Source organism: Trichechus manatus, unplaced genomic scaffold (genome assembly GCF_000243295.1).
Source record: "Trichechus manatus latirostris isolate Lorelei unplaced genomic scaffold, TriManLat1.0 scaffold00013, whole genome shotgun sequence".
In the NCBI taxonomy this organism is placed as follows: Eukaryota; Metazoa; Chordata; class Mammalia; order Sirenia; family Trichechidae; genus Trichechus; species Trichechus manatus.
In genome coordinates, this window is record NW_004443949.1 from 20460879 (window position 1) to 20476544 (window position 15666).

Here is a 15666-nt window from a genome sequence, read left to right on the forward strand (position 1 = left end):
CAGCTATTAAAACTATGAGTATTTTAAAAATGCATTTAATCAGGTTTTAAAAAACCCTATCCTCTTTAAGTATAGCTTTAAATAAAATACTAAACAGCTTAATATTTTGCTAGAATATATAGCTCGAGTAGTGGCATTTTGGGCTAGCAGCACGTGACCACAGTAAAGGTCCCTAAGGCATTAACACATAAGCTTCTTTAGGAATTATGTCAACTATCAGGCTGCTACAGAAACAGCAAGAAATGTTTTCAATCTCACAGACCTCAAGGTAAAGTTGATTAAAGCTCTTAACTAAATCTGCCTTAAATATTGCCAGCACAGGCCAGTTTGATGCTAACGAAGGATATACATGCTATCAGCCTAATCCTTCCAACAAAGGACCAAGGTAGCCTCTAAAATGGCAAAACTTAACACCCTGGGACCTGGAAATGGGCAATTGTGTGGGTATTTTGGATGGCGTCGGTACCATTACAAGGGCATGTCACTCCCCCTACCTCCCAATGGTTCCCTATTATCCTCAAGATAAATTCCAAACTACCTGGTAAAACAACTCTTGCGCTCTAGACTCCATTTACCCTTCTGGCTTCTGTAGCATACTAAGTAGGGGCACAGGCACTGGGGTCAGCCTGCTTGAGTTGCCAGCTGTGTGGTGATGGGTTAACCTGATGCCATTTCCTCATCTTTAGTAGCCCATCTAATCGGATTGTTGGGGTGTTGTCGGGACTACGTGAGATCATGCTTTAATTCAACGCACACTTGTTGGTTTTTTTCCCTAGGTGCAAGGCACTCTTCCAGATGGATAAACTCCGTACTCTAAAAAGGTTTACTATAAACAAATAAATATACGTCAGATGGAGAAAAGTGCTCATGAAGAAAATAAAGTAAGGTAAGGGGATATAGAATGGTGGGGTGCATGGCCCTACTTTATATACAATGGCCAGGCAAGGCGTCTCAGTGAGGTAAAATTTGAGCAAAGATTTGAGGTAAGTGATAGAATGAGCCCTGAGGATATCTGAAGGAAGGGCACATAAATATAGACATCATCAGCTTAGAGTTGGTATTTAACACTGGAAACTAGACCAGATCACCAAGGGAGTCAGCGTAGGTAGAGACAAAAAGAGAGCCAAGGACTAAACCCTGGGGCCCTCCAATATTTAGAGGTTAAGAATATGAGAAAGAAATAACAAAAGAGACTGAGAAGGAGTAGACAAAGAGAAATAGGAGGGTGTGGTGGGCTGGGAGCCAAGGGAAGAAAGTGTTTCAAGAAGGGAGTAATTGATTGTGCCAATTTGATAGATCAAATACAACTAGGCCTGGGAAATCACCATGGTTTTGAGAACATCGTGATTACCGGTGACCTTAATAACAGCAGTTTTGGTGCAGCAGTGGTGAAAAATCTTATAGGAGTAGATTTAAGAGAACATGGAAGACAAAGTGTTGGAGACATATATGTAGATACCTCTTTTGAGGCATTTTACCATGAAGAAGAAGAAATGGGTAGATACCTGGAGGTTGATAGGTCAAGGAAGGTCACTACAGCATGTAGGTATGACAATGAGAACGATTCAGTGGAGAGATCAGCTGTGATGATGCAGGAGAGTTGGGGGAAAATTACTAGACAGGTGTCCTTGAGAAGCAATGGGACCTAAGCCACAAGTGTGGTGGTTGGTCTTAGAGGTACAGAGAGCTCATCCATAGTAGCAGGAGGGAAGGGGTCTGTATATAGAGAGAGAGCTGAGATACTTTGGTTGATTGGGGGTGGAGAAAGTTGTTTGTTCGCTTTTATTTTCAAGAAGATAGAAATCATGATCATTTTCTTCCCTTAGCTCAGAATGGGAGCCAAAGTTGGATGTTTGAGAGAAAGTGAGAAAATGCGTGAAATGGTTTTCTCAGTGAGTGGGAGAGTAAGTTGAACTCATAAAATGTAATATGATGATAATAATAATACCACACTCTGATACTTTGATTATTATGTACTAAGAACTTTTCTAAGCACTTTACATAGATTAACTCATTTAATTCTGTCAACAATGTCAGAGGCATTATTCTTTCTGCCATAATACAGATTAAAAAAAAAACGAAAACAAAAAACCTGAGGCACAGAACGTTAAAAAAAAAAAAATGTCTTAATGTCACACAGCTAGTAAGGTACAGAGTAAGGAATCTGAACCAGAAAGTCTGGCTCCATAACACTCCCCGGTGTTGTGCTGCCTTTCAAGAGAAACTTAGGCAGCATCAAGGGCTCAACTGATGTTAGAGCTCATGGAATTAAAATAAGACCATTTGACATTGCTTTCTCTTGCCATATTCAACTGCTCCAGGGACAGGAACGGAATAGACAGAGAGTTGCATTGAACTAAGTTTGCTAGTCCGCCAAATGAATGCAAAAAAGAGAATGATGGCAAGGGCATAGAAGAAGTCTGCAAGGAAATTATTACAACAGTGGACCATAGGATCCAAGGTGGGTACCCTGGGAAATAAGGATACGAGCAGGAAGGGACCATGAAAAGGTGGTAGACTCAATGGATTGGTGGTTATGGTGGAGCTGAGGGATTGCTGAAATTTGGTAGGGAGTAGGATTATCTACAACAGCATAGTCTAAGGGTATGACTTTGAGGTAGAGTGGAGGACAAGATCATTGGAGTCAATCACTAAGGTCAAGAAAGTGAGATGCCAGGGTGGGGAAGAATCTTCTACATGGATTTTGACATCACCAAGCATTATGACAGGAGGGTGTTTGGGAGAGACTGTAAGACTGGTGTCAGTCTCCAAAGAATAAGTGGGCTCCAAAACCTACAGATGACTCCAGTAAGGAGACGAAGCTCATGACAGCATGGCTTAAAAGGAGATGGGGAGTTTTAGGGAGGAGAGAGTTAAGTTGACAGAAAGCAAATATGAGAAGTAAGCAGATTTCCTACCCTTCTTCCAGGCCCTATGGTACTTAAGGTTAGGAGAAAAATAGCCTTCACCAGAGGGAGACTGGGAGCAGGATCTTCTTGAAGAGCAGGACAAAAAGGTGAGGGATCTTTCAGAGACAAGGCTGAGAGTTTTGATGATAATGGATGGCACATTCACAGAGACACAGTGGAAGGGCTTGAGAGGTAAGGAGGACATTAGATTGGCTCAGGTTCAAGGATGTACAGAGCTCTGTGAGGATGGTCCAGGTGATAAAAAATGACCTGATTGGGATCCCTATAAGGACACATGGATGGAGGACGTGATGAATTAGTTCTGAAGATTTTTCCACAGAGTATGGTGGGGATAGGTGGTGTCCAGAGCTCTGTGGGCCCCTGGCTATTGTATGATGTTGGTAGTGAAGCCAGCAAAGAGTGTGCATTACTACCCTGCCTGGCTCACGGTAGTGCTCAATAAATGTGATTGCTGTGGTCATTGATTTTACCCCACACAAACCCAATCCTTCAGCCATGCCAAACCACTTGCACTTCCTAACCTTCCCCCCACCCACCACCACCATTTTCTCTCTCCCCTCCAGAATACCTCCTTCTCCCTTTCAACTGGAAACCTCCTTTTAGCCCTTCAGGCTTGGGCTTAGGTGTTACTATCTCCAGCGTTACCCTAAGCCATGTTGAATACATTCTTATGTTTCTGCATAGCAAACCCTCTTCACAGCTCCTATCACGCTGCTGTGAATTACATATTCTTTTCTGTCTCTACACTAAATTGAAAGCTCAGTGGCACAGTGCTTGGCTGCTAACCAAAAGGTTAGCAGTTTGAACCCACCCAGTGGCTCCACAGGAGAAAGACCTGGCAATTTGCTCTTGTGAAGATTACAGCCTAGAAAACCCTATGGGATAATTCTCCTCTAACACATGGGATCGTTAACGAGTCAGAATCAACTCGAGGGCACCTAACAACAACAACAAAAGGATAGTTATATTCCAAGTACTTGGATAATAAATGACATAGGTGCCCAATAAAGATGTATTCAGGGAATGAATGAGAGAGTGACTGGTTGAATTTCTGTTTGGTGGGGAGATAAGTAGGTACTGAAGAAGGGCCTGAAGCTTTTGAAATCCATGCAAGCTTAGCCTTCCCCTAGAAGTCCTTTGTTCATTTCACAACCGATCACCTACTAGGTGCCATGGGCTCTGTTGGGTCCTTCTGTTGTATGATATTCCAGGAAGAATCATCTACACTGAATATTCTCCCATCCTGGCTTAGTGTCTGATTCTACAATTAGATATTATTTGCATTGCCATCATCTTTTTTTCTTTAAAAAAAATCCTTACATTGGATACATGTGTTGAGTAATAATGAGTCTTTATTGTATCTCTGTGAATTAGCTGACTACATGCTTTCTTTCCAGAGGGAGAGAAAAGGGGAGGGGGCGGTCATTCCAGCTCTCTCCATGTGGCTGCACAGGGCACTGTGCATTGAGGACAGACTAGAGCGAGGTAACAAGATGGGAGGGAATGTTATAAAAAGTGGAAATGGGATGGTGCCAGACTTTGTTAATGCCAGAATTATGTTAATGAAATGTTAAATTTCTTCCATTTTAGAATGTCTAAGGCCTCAAAGATGAAGCATTGGTGGTTCAGTGATAGAATTCTTGCCTTCCATGAGAAAGGCCTGGGTTGAATTCCCAGCCAAATGCATCTCATGTGCATCCCCCACCTGATTGTCAGTGGGGGCTTGTGTATTGCTATAATGCTGAATAGCTTTCAGTGGAACTTCCAGGCTAAGACAGACTAGGAAGAAAGACTTGGCAATCTACTTTTGAAAATCAGCCGATGAAAACTCTACGGATCACAATGGTCTGAACCACAACCAATCATGAGGATGGTGTAGGACTGGGCAGCATTTCATTCAATTGTGCATAGGGTCGCCATGATCTGGGGGCCAACTTGATAGCAGCTAACAACAACAACAAGGCCTCAGAGAGGTGGGTGAATACTGCTTAGGTGGAGCTGGGGGAAGGAGATTGCGTACACAGTGCCAAGACGGATTGGGGAGTACTTAGGAAAGAAAAAGGAGTCCTAGTGGCACAGTGGCTAAGTGCTCGGCTGCTAACTGAAAGGTTGGTGGTTCGAACCCACCAGCTGCTCTGCGGGAGAAACACGTGGCAGTCTGCTCCTGTAAAGATTACAGCCTTGGAAACCTCATGGGGCAGTTCTACTCTGTCCCATGAGGTCACTACAAGTTGGAATCCACTCAACGGCAATGGGTAGTAGTAGAAGAGTAAAGGTAGGTAAGCCATGGTGAAGGCTGAGAAAAGCAGAGGAAGTATATTTATTTCTGAGGACAATGCATTTACACCCCTGCTGGGCCGGAGACCAGTCCAGGCCATATTTACTTCAGTTCACCTCAAAGGAGCTTTCATTTACATCTCTGCAATGACAGCTACAGATGACAGAACCCAAGACTTCCGTGGGCAATGAGAGAATTCATTCATGCCATGCCAAGAGCATGATGTGACGCCAAGCAGGGGGATTAAAATGCAAGAGCAAGACAGGAAGCTGTGGCCTGGAATGTTTTGAAGAGAAGGAAACAAGAGACATTCATGTGGAATGATCTTGACTGAATACGCCTTTGAGACTCAACATTTAAGCTTGGTTATGATGACCCCTACTCTATTCTCTGCCCTTCTCCTGACCCCACAAGGCCTTTGAAGGATTTATAAAACCACATTAGAGGCTATAACCATAAAGAATAACTTTCAAGAAGAAAAAAAACAGTGTTCACGAGAAACATGTGGAAACTTATAGAAAGTAGCCAAAGGCCATGGCCACTGTAAAGAAAGCTGTTCATATTGCTTCGTTTTCACCTACTGCTCAAACACTCACTTTTCATCGTGGCTTTTATGGATAACATACTTAGATCTGTGACTTCTCTTAAATGCTGGCCTTAAACCCAAACCCTTTGCCGCCGAGTCGATCCAATTCACAGCGACCCTATGGGACAGAGTAGAACTGCTCCATAGGGTTTCCAACGAGTGACTGATGGATTCTAACTGCTGACCTTTTGGTTAGCAGCTAAGCTCTTAACCACTGCGCCACCAGAGCCTTAGAAAGAACATTTCTACATCTATTTACCATAGCACAGGTCTAGACTGAACCAAGAATAATTGATTCTAATATTCAATTGTGAGTTTCGTTTCCACTTTCCAATGTGCTTAGCTTTCATATTCCACAAAAAGAATTTTTATTTCAACAATAGCAAAGGCTGCTAACTGAAAGGCTGGTGGTTTAAACTCACTAGCCACTCCACGGGAGAAAGAAGTGCCATCTGCTTCTTTAAAGAAACCCTGTGGGGCAGTTCTACTCTGTCCTATAGGCTCACTATGAATTGGAATCAACTCAACAGCAACAGGTTTGGTTTTGGTTTTTTTCACATGCCAAATGTCATAGTTGGACATCATGTTTGGTAAAGTAGAAGGCCAACGAAAAGAAGGGAAACCTTAATGAGATGGATTGACACAATAGCCACAAAATAGATTCAAAATTGCCGACAGTCATGAAGATGGGGCAGAATCAAGCAACGTTTCATTCTCTTACATATAAGATCTCCATGAGTCACAGCCGACATGACAGCAACTCATAACTATACTCCAGGTATTTGCCAGGCTGTCACGTACATTATTTGATTTAATCTTTACACCTATCCTGTAGGGTATGTATTATTATTCCTATTTTACTGAGGCTCAAAAAAGCTACTAATTTTCCCTGGGGCACAGGGCTGGCAAGTAGTTCAGTCAGTATTTCAACCTAGTTCTTTTTGACTTCAAAGCTGGCACTTTTTGTTCTAGATTACACAGTATCCAACCAATACTCTTCCAGGTATTTCCAATATCAAATCTGAGAATGATAGATTGATCTGTAATATATTTTCTTGCTTAAGCAAAATTATAAATACAATTTACTGGAGCCACTAGCAAAAAAAAAAGCAAAGATGTCATCTTGAAGACTAATGTGCACCTGACCCAAGCCATAGTATTTTTAATCACTTCATATGTGTGGAAAAGCCGGATAATGAATAAGGAAGACTGAAGAAGAATTGATGCATTTGAATTATGATGTTGGTGAAGAATATCGAATATATCATGGATTTCCAGAAGAGTGAACAAATCCATCTTGGAAGAAGTTCAACCAGAATGCTCCTTAGATGTGAGGATAGCGAGACTTCGTCTCACATACTTTGGACATGCTATCAGGAAGGACCAGTCCCTGGAGAAAGACATCATGATTGGTAAAGTAGAGGGTCAGCGAAAAATAGGAAGACCATCAATGAGATGAATTGACACAGTGGCTGCAACAGTGGGCTCAAACATAGCCATGATTGTGAGGATGGTGCAGGACCAGGCAGTGTTTTGTTCTGCTACACATAAGATCACTATAAGTCAGAACAGACTCGACGGCACCAAACAACAAATAATAACATCATCTCAACATTACCTACAACTGCCCCAATTAAAATTCTAGGACACACAGCAGTATAAGGGGCAAAATCAGGCATTCAAAGACAAGGAAAGGTGTGGTCCATGTTCCTAAAGAGCTTATCAAATGCAAGGCCAATGCTCAAAAGAATGATTACTGTGATGATGTTTCACTTTCTAGTGGCCACTGGCAATTTCACTAAAACCAGAATACAGTAATGGAGCATGTAGACCTAAGTTGGAAACTAGCTCTGTCACTAATTTTCTATTTGACTGTGGAAAGAGCACTCATTCTCTCCAAGCCTTGCTTCTTTATCTATAAAAGGAAGCAATTGGTCCATTGTCGATGGCAAACCACCAGGTGGCGGTGGGACTGCAGAGTGACTGCAAGGAATCCTCAAATCCACACGGCGCCAAGCACTTGCTGCAGACTAAGTACCTTGCACATACATGTAGTACATAGTGCTGTGGTTAATGGAATTTATTTTTTAAGCATTGCTGAATTCATAGCAACTTTTGGTCATTAGATGTTTTCTCAAAGACATAAGAATAGTCCAGCTACAATCAGGTGAAACTGTGAAAAAAATCTCAGCATTAAAAAGCAGTCTACTCAGACACGTATTAGCTTTGGTGAAGGGAAAGGCAATACACAATAAAGGAGATGTCAGCACAACATAACCAAGGCAAGGGACACTGAGAGGTATGCAAGAACAAAAGGTAGCTACAGTTTAATACTATAACATATACAGTCCTGCAAGGTGTGGGAGGGTGTATGGATATATAGGTTTTGCTATAGATATTTCTACATATATATTTGTATGTGCTGCATGTGTATATAATAGAGCGCATAGTGATCAGAGTCATGGAAACTTCCTAGACATAACTGAACACCTCATGGGACTGAGTTACTGGTCTTGAAGCCTGAGGACCATAGTCATAGACATCTAGGTCAACTGGCATAACATAGTTTATAAAGACAACGTTGACATCCTACTTTGGTGAGTAGCATCTGGGGTCTTAAAAGCTTTCAAGCAGCCATCTAAGATACAACTATTGGTCTCTTTCCTTTCAGAACAAAGGAGAGTAGAGAGAACCAAAGGTTCAAGGAAGCAATTAGTCTAAAGGACTAACAGACCACAGGAACCACAGCCTCCACTAGCCCGAGACCAGAAGAACTAGATGGTGCCTGGCTACCACTACCAACTGCTTTGACCAGGATCACAATAGAAGGTCTCGGTTAGTGTAGGAAAAAAATGTAGAACAAAATTCAAATTCATGAAAAAGATCAAACTTACTGATCTGATAGAGACTGGAGGAACCCCCGAGACTATGGCCCTTAGATACTCCTCTAACTTGGCATCAAAGCCACTCCTGGAGATAACCTTTCACCCAAATAATAGATAGGCCTAAAAAAATAAACAATAACACCCATGAGGAAAGTGCTCCTTAGAACAATCATCTATATGAGGACCAAAAGGGCAACATCTGCCCAAAAGCAAACATGAGGGGGCAGGAAAACTGGACAACAGGAAACGGGGAACTCAGGGTGGTAATAGCAAGAGTGCTAACGCATTGCAAGGATTACAACTAATGTCTTGGAACAATTTGTAAATAAATTATTGATTGGGAAACTAATTTGCTCTTTAAACCTTCACCTAAAGTACAATAAAATGTTCAAAAAAAAAAGGAGTCTACTCAGCCAGTGGAATAGAATTGAAAGTCCAGAGTTTAGTGTACACATCTATGGTCCACTAATCCATTAAATGGGAAAAAAATAGCCTATTTAATAAATGGTGCTGGGACAGCTGAATTTACACATGCCAAAGAACAAAGATAGAATAATACGTTGCATCATATACAAAAACTAACTCAAAAACATAAAATGTATGACCTAAAACCATAAAATTCTTAGAAGAAAGCAGCGGGGTACTGCTTCAAGACCTAGTTTTCAACAACAGATTCTTGGACACGACACCAGAGGCACAGGCAACCAAAGAAAACTAGGTAAATGGGATCTCAGCAAAGAGAGGCCTGCTCAGGAAGGGTCACAGACCTACATAAAAAGTAAAAACTTTTAGAAGAAACCATTAAATAAAACCTTTTTGACCATGTGTTAGGCAAGGAGTTCTTAGATATGACACCAAAAGCACAGTCCATAAAAGAAAACATGATAAATTAGACTTCATTAAATTAAAAAACTTTTTTGCTGAAAAAATACATTGTTAAGAGAATGAAAAGACAAGCCAGAAACTGGAAAAAATTATTTGGAAGTCCCACATCTGACAAAGGAGTTGTAAGCAGAACATATTAAAAAATTAACAGACAAAAAAACCCTTCAAAACTCAACTATACGAAAATAAAAAATAGCCAAAAGATTTGCACAAATACTTCATCAAAGATGATGTATGAATGGTAAATAAGCATATGAAAAGATGATAAACATCATTAGTCTTAGGAAAATGCAAATTTAAATCATGATGAGATACACTATACATCTATTAGAATGGCTAAAATAATTTTTAAAAAACTGACAATACTAAATGATGGCAAGGAAGTGGAGCAACTGGAACCCTCATCCATTGCTGGTGGGAATGAAAAACCTTGAAAACAGTCCAGAAGTTTCTGATTAAGTTAAACATACACTTACTATATGACCTAGCAATATCACTTGTAGGTATTTACCCAAGAGAAATGAATATATATGTTCACACAAAAACCTGTGGAAACAACCCAACTGTCGCTCCCTGTGAGTGGATAAACGAACTGTGGTACATCCATACAGTGGAATACTACTTTGAAAATAAAAGGAAGAACTGGTGGTACGTACAATATGATGGATGAATCTCACATGGATTATGCAAAATGAAAGAAGCCAGATTCAAAAGGCTATATACTGTATGATTCCATTTATGTAACATTCTGCATGATACCTGAGAGAGGAGAAGAGAGAAGAGAGGAAGAAGTGTCTCCATTTTTCAAGTATGGGGACAGTTCTAAGTACAACGCTAGTTCTTGTACCCCCACCTCTCTGCCCCAGGCTCTTTGGCGCACAGCCACCATGCCACAGTAGGCTCCCCTCACCCATGCCACACCACACCTAGGCCTCCCTGCTTTCCAGAACCTTCTTCCTCCACAGTCATCTTCCTCTCTGCCCCACAAAATCCAAACCTCCATTCCCTCAGTGTGTTCGAGTTCTACCCAGTTTTAACAGGAAATAAACTTGATTTACATAATTGACGCTAAGATTTGAATGACTAGAAGACAGTACCTTTAGTGTGTCAGAGTGCTCATGGTTTCAAGTGAGGTAAGTTTTACGACTCTGTCATTGATAGAACTTCAAGCAATATTATTAAACAGTAAAATACATTTTTTAAAAAAGTAAACTGATTTTTATGTTTGGGGCAGAGGGTTTTATAGCTTGAAGGGTGATATTTTTGGTAGAGAGCTTGACCCTAGCTATCCTGATTCTCATGGGTTCTTCCTTTTCTCTACTTCTGGATGGTTCCCTGAAAGCTTCATCTTATTTCGCAGGGGCTCTCCTGGCAGTGGAAGAGACAGCATGGGCTCCAAGGGAGGGTGGAGTGGTAGAAATCTAAATAGGAGGGAGCGCAGATACTTTTTGTTAACTGTTGTTGTTGGTTAAGTGCATGGGTTGCATGAAATTAGTGTTAGGAAATCAGGACTATTTATGTTGTCCCCATAGGACTTAGGAAAAAAGCAACGCATGGCTAAAGGTTAGAACCTTCATTTACACATTCTAAATGAGATTTTTCCAGGTGCTATTCAAAAAACACTCTCTAAAAAGCATAAACCTTAACTCTGGCTAACGTTTTAATTATTTTGAACACTTAGAATGAGTAATCTAGACATTTGGGTAAGATTTTATAATCACTGTATTTTAACATTTTACTGAGTGGTTGTCTTAGAATCTTAACATTTACAAAACAGATTCTAGTTAACATAAAGAACATTTTTGTTGAGATAAAAAATAGAATATATTTGCTTTTATTTAGTGTGACATCAGATTTTGTAGAGGGTTTGGTTCTAAGATAGTTAAAAATGTTTCAGCATAACGAGAAAGGTTACATTTTACCATTTATAGTTACAGGCGGGGAAAAAAAATAACTGTAGTGCAAAGTTGCCATGGCAACTCACTAATCAATCAGGGTTTTTTTCCCCACTCTTCCAAGTCTACCAGTTGCCAAACTGGAAATGAAAACCACTGAAGGAAAAGAGGTTGAAACAAATAAGGATGAAAAATTATGATAGTAAGTAGCAAACACTTAATTAGAGTAATTTTCCTAGGTGTGTTTTCACTATTTTAATTTTATCAGATAATAATTCCACAAAAAAAAAAAAAAACCTAACAACACATTTTGTTGTTGTTGTTGTTAGGGGTGGCTTCATTACTGTTCCTGAGTCTCTATAATTGGGAATAGTCATACTGTCTGTTAATCAAGACCCTTAATTCAGCTTCAGTGTACTTTTCTTAAATAAGCTTTACACGGCAGTTAACCACTGAATCTCTGTTTAATGTTTATCAAAAAGGGTGCAAGGGGCTTTCAGAGATATTCACTCTCAACTAAAAATTTTGTTCGATCGCCCAGGTCTGAACCCTTGCCTCTCAAGACTAATTTATATCATTTAGAAAATAATACCTGTCATAGAAAATTGAAGTTTTTAACTATAAAGTATGGTTACTTTAGAAAATTCAATTTTCTCATTTAAGCTTAAATTGAGTTCAAAAGTCTTATGTTAATATGTATATATTACATGTAGATACAGATATAGCTATAGAAGTAAATATAGAAATAGACATGGGCATAAAAATAGATCCATATAATCATAGGCATAGATATACATATGCATTAGATATGGATATGCACATACAAATAGATAGAAGCCTGGGTGGCACAAGTGGTTTGCGATTGGCTGCTACTTGAAAGGTTGGCAGTTTGAACCCATCCAGTGGCTCTGTGGAAGAAAAGGCCTGGTGATTTGTTCCATAAAGATTACAGACAAGAAAACTCTATGGACCAGTTCTACTCCGTAATGCACGGGGTTATCATGAGTCGGGGGCCAACTCTACAACAGCTCACAACAACAGCATACAAATAGATAAAGGTATAGAAATCATGAGTTTCTTCTCTTGGTAAGAAAGCTTCAGGCCCTTTGGGTACTGCTTACTTCTTGCAGATTCCTTGTGATAAAAAATAACCGTGGAGAGTCGGACATAGGAGGAGGATATGGAATGTGTGGCTTATTGCCTCCATGAATAACTGTCTCCTTGGCCACAAGGCCAGAAGAACTGGATGGTGCCTGGCTACCATTACTGACCATTTTGATCAAAGATTCTATAGAAGAATCCTGATCAAAAGTGGGTAAATGCAGAGCAGAATTTCAAATTCTCATGGACTCCAGACTTCTGGAGACATGAAGGCTGGATGAACCCCTGAAACTATTGCCTTGAGATAATCTTTAAACCTTAAACCAGAAATATTCCCTGAAGTCTTCTTAAAATGAAGCAATAGTTTAGCTTAACAAGTGAAGATGGTCCGCTTTGAGCATTGTGCTCTTTTAAGATCTGTCTACATGGGATCAAAGGGACAATAGCAACTCAAAAGATTAGATAGAAACCTTGGGGGCAGTGTACTTACATTAATGGGGGAGGAACAACTCAGAAAAGGTGGGTGAGATTTGTTGCACAACCCAAAGAATGTAATCAACGTCACTGAATTTTACACGAAGAAATGGTTGAATTGGTGCATGTTTTGCTGTGTATATTTTCAACAACAAAATAAAGATTTTTTTTAAAAAAGAAACCCACACCAAAAATAAATAAATACATAAAATCAGAGTGAAAAAGAAAATGTGATAGATTTTAATTCAAACACAACACCAAGACAAGTTCTTAATTCAAACACAACTAAGGTTTATTTCTTCCATAGTATATAAGTCAAGAAATGGAGAAGGATTTATGATGTCAAAGGCAACAGAGAAGTCAAGGAAACAAAGGACAGGAAGAGAGCTTATTTCCATGGTTGGGAAGTCTGCTGGTCTTTTTAGACATGCTGCACAGACAGAGGGGTGTGTGGGAGGAAATGAAATTTCAGGAAAAGATTAAGTGGTGAGAAAAGTAAGGTTCAAAAAATTAAGAACAGAAAATAGAGTGAGGGTGTCAGTATTAAGGAAGATTCTTTTGGAGAAGATGGGAGGGGACAGCAAAGGAATGAGGGAGACCAGTGTATAAAAGCACGGTAAAGGGAAATAAGTTTAGCATGAGCCATCAGTTAGTGCTAAAAATCATAGCCTCTCATTTTTATCTATTTTTGACCTATTTTCATCTTCTCTGTGCTTTTCTGGGAACAAAGATCTCTTTTGAAAGCTTTTAGTCCTTTTATCATTTAATAACTGCTTCTACTTTTCAGAATTTACTAAAAAGCCTATTTCTCCGCCCTGGGAATACACTGGCATTAAAGGTGAGAAACAGGAGCTACACTTTGAGCTCTTCCAAAGAAAAGCACTTTAGAAATCAAAGGCAATGCTATATTGTTATTATTCCTCCTTCCCCTGAATGCTTGGCATGGCATTGTCTCCCATTTGCAAAGAGAAGTCTTTCATTTTAGCCATTATATTAACAATCTGTGGCTCTAAAAAAGGAAAGGATATCTAAATTGATCAACCCAGTACCATAATCTTCTTTTTCCTTAGTTCTGGTGCTGTGCATCTGAGCCAGGAAGCAGAAATAGGAGCATTGTAACTTATTTCATCTTCTATGTAAATTGCATCCAGCAGTGCTTGAATTTTCAGGCATATGGCCAAGCGCTGTCAGATCTATGCAAGCAGTAATCCACAAGCTCAACAGGCACTGAAAGCATGAGGTGCTAACTCATGAATAATCCTTTCATATTTTTATACACTTATATAGCCCGTCACTTATTATAATGATAATTTGCATTAATATCAGAATAATGAATAGAGGACAAAAATAAGTTATTTTGGAAATGTTATCAATATTTCTAAGAAAAGTACCAGTTATTGCTTATCGAGACAAAATTGGAAGTATCTTACAATACTCAGGAAACAATAGTAACTAACAGATGCAGTTAATATTTTCCGCACTTAGTTAGCTCCATGAAAGTCATCACTCATAGGGAAATAGCTAATAAAAGTCTGAGGGGAAAGAAAAATTTAAGCTAGAAAATAATCCATACTTGGCACCTCATATAACTAGAAGTCACCTCTAGATGCTCAGATTTAAAAAGAAAGAAAACATTTTAACAGAAGATGGATGTAATTCCAAGTTGTGATTGTTCACTATGTTCAATCATTTGATTTAGTCATTTCAAAAAAAAAAAGACATTTGTAATGACAGATGTGAAAAAAGCAACTTGAGCTTTTCTGTCTATTGATCAGCTAAAGTGTACTTATATCTTATAGAACCAACCAAAATTATAACAAAAGACAAGAGTTTATTCGGAAATAAAAGAGAAGACATAAAAAGACTGCACAGAGATGAAATTTTTAGGAAATAAACCACTTTAATATTAAACAAACACACAAGTTAATAATACTCTGTCTTCCAATTTTTGGAATTGAGAAAATAGATCCCACTGAAACATGGAAATATTTGGTAGACATATTCTAAGCATTGAAAACATGGGAGTATTTTTGGTTACCTGAAAGCAAAACCAAATAGAAGTCCTATTTTTCTTTCTGTGTTAGTGATGACATAGACAATGAAAGTTCTACATGATTGTCTGCTTCTTTGCAGGTTAGAATGTAAACTCCATGTTTGGTTCACTGATGTATCCCAAGAATCTAGCACAGAATCTAGTATATAATAGCCATTTAATAAATACGTATTACAGTGAATTGTTGTTGACATGGAAACTGCAGAACAATGTGCCTGCCACATTTTACTTGGATCCACAAGCAACACCCATGAAAGCAGCAGTCAAGAAATCGAAAGATGCATTGCATTAGGCAAATCTGCTGCAAAAGACATCTTTAAAGTGTTGAACAGCAAAGATGTCGCCCTGAAGACCAAGGTGCGCCTGACCCAAGCCATGGTGTTTTCAATCGCCTTATACGCATGTGAAAGTTGGACAATGAATAAGGAAGACTGTAGAAGAATTGACACCTTTGAATTGTGGTGTTGGTGAAGAATATTGAATATACCATGGACTGCCAAAAGAACGAACAAATCTGTCTTGGAGAAGTACAACCAGAATGTTCCTTAGAAGCAAGGATACCAAGACTATGTCTCACAT

The 15666-nt window shown here is 39.4% G+C and overlaps 1 protein-coding gene across 1 annotated transcript in view; it reads right to left on the reverse strand.

The window, feature by feature from the left end:
• The window catches only part of SCEL (sciellin), a 148446-nt gene that overhangs the window by 112920 nt on the left and 19860 nt on the right, over positions 1-15666 (reverse strand). The window lies entirely within an intron of this gene.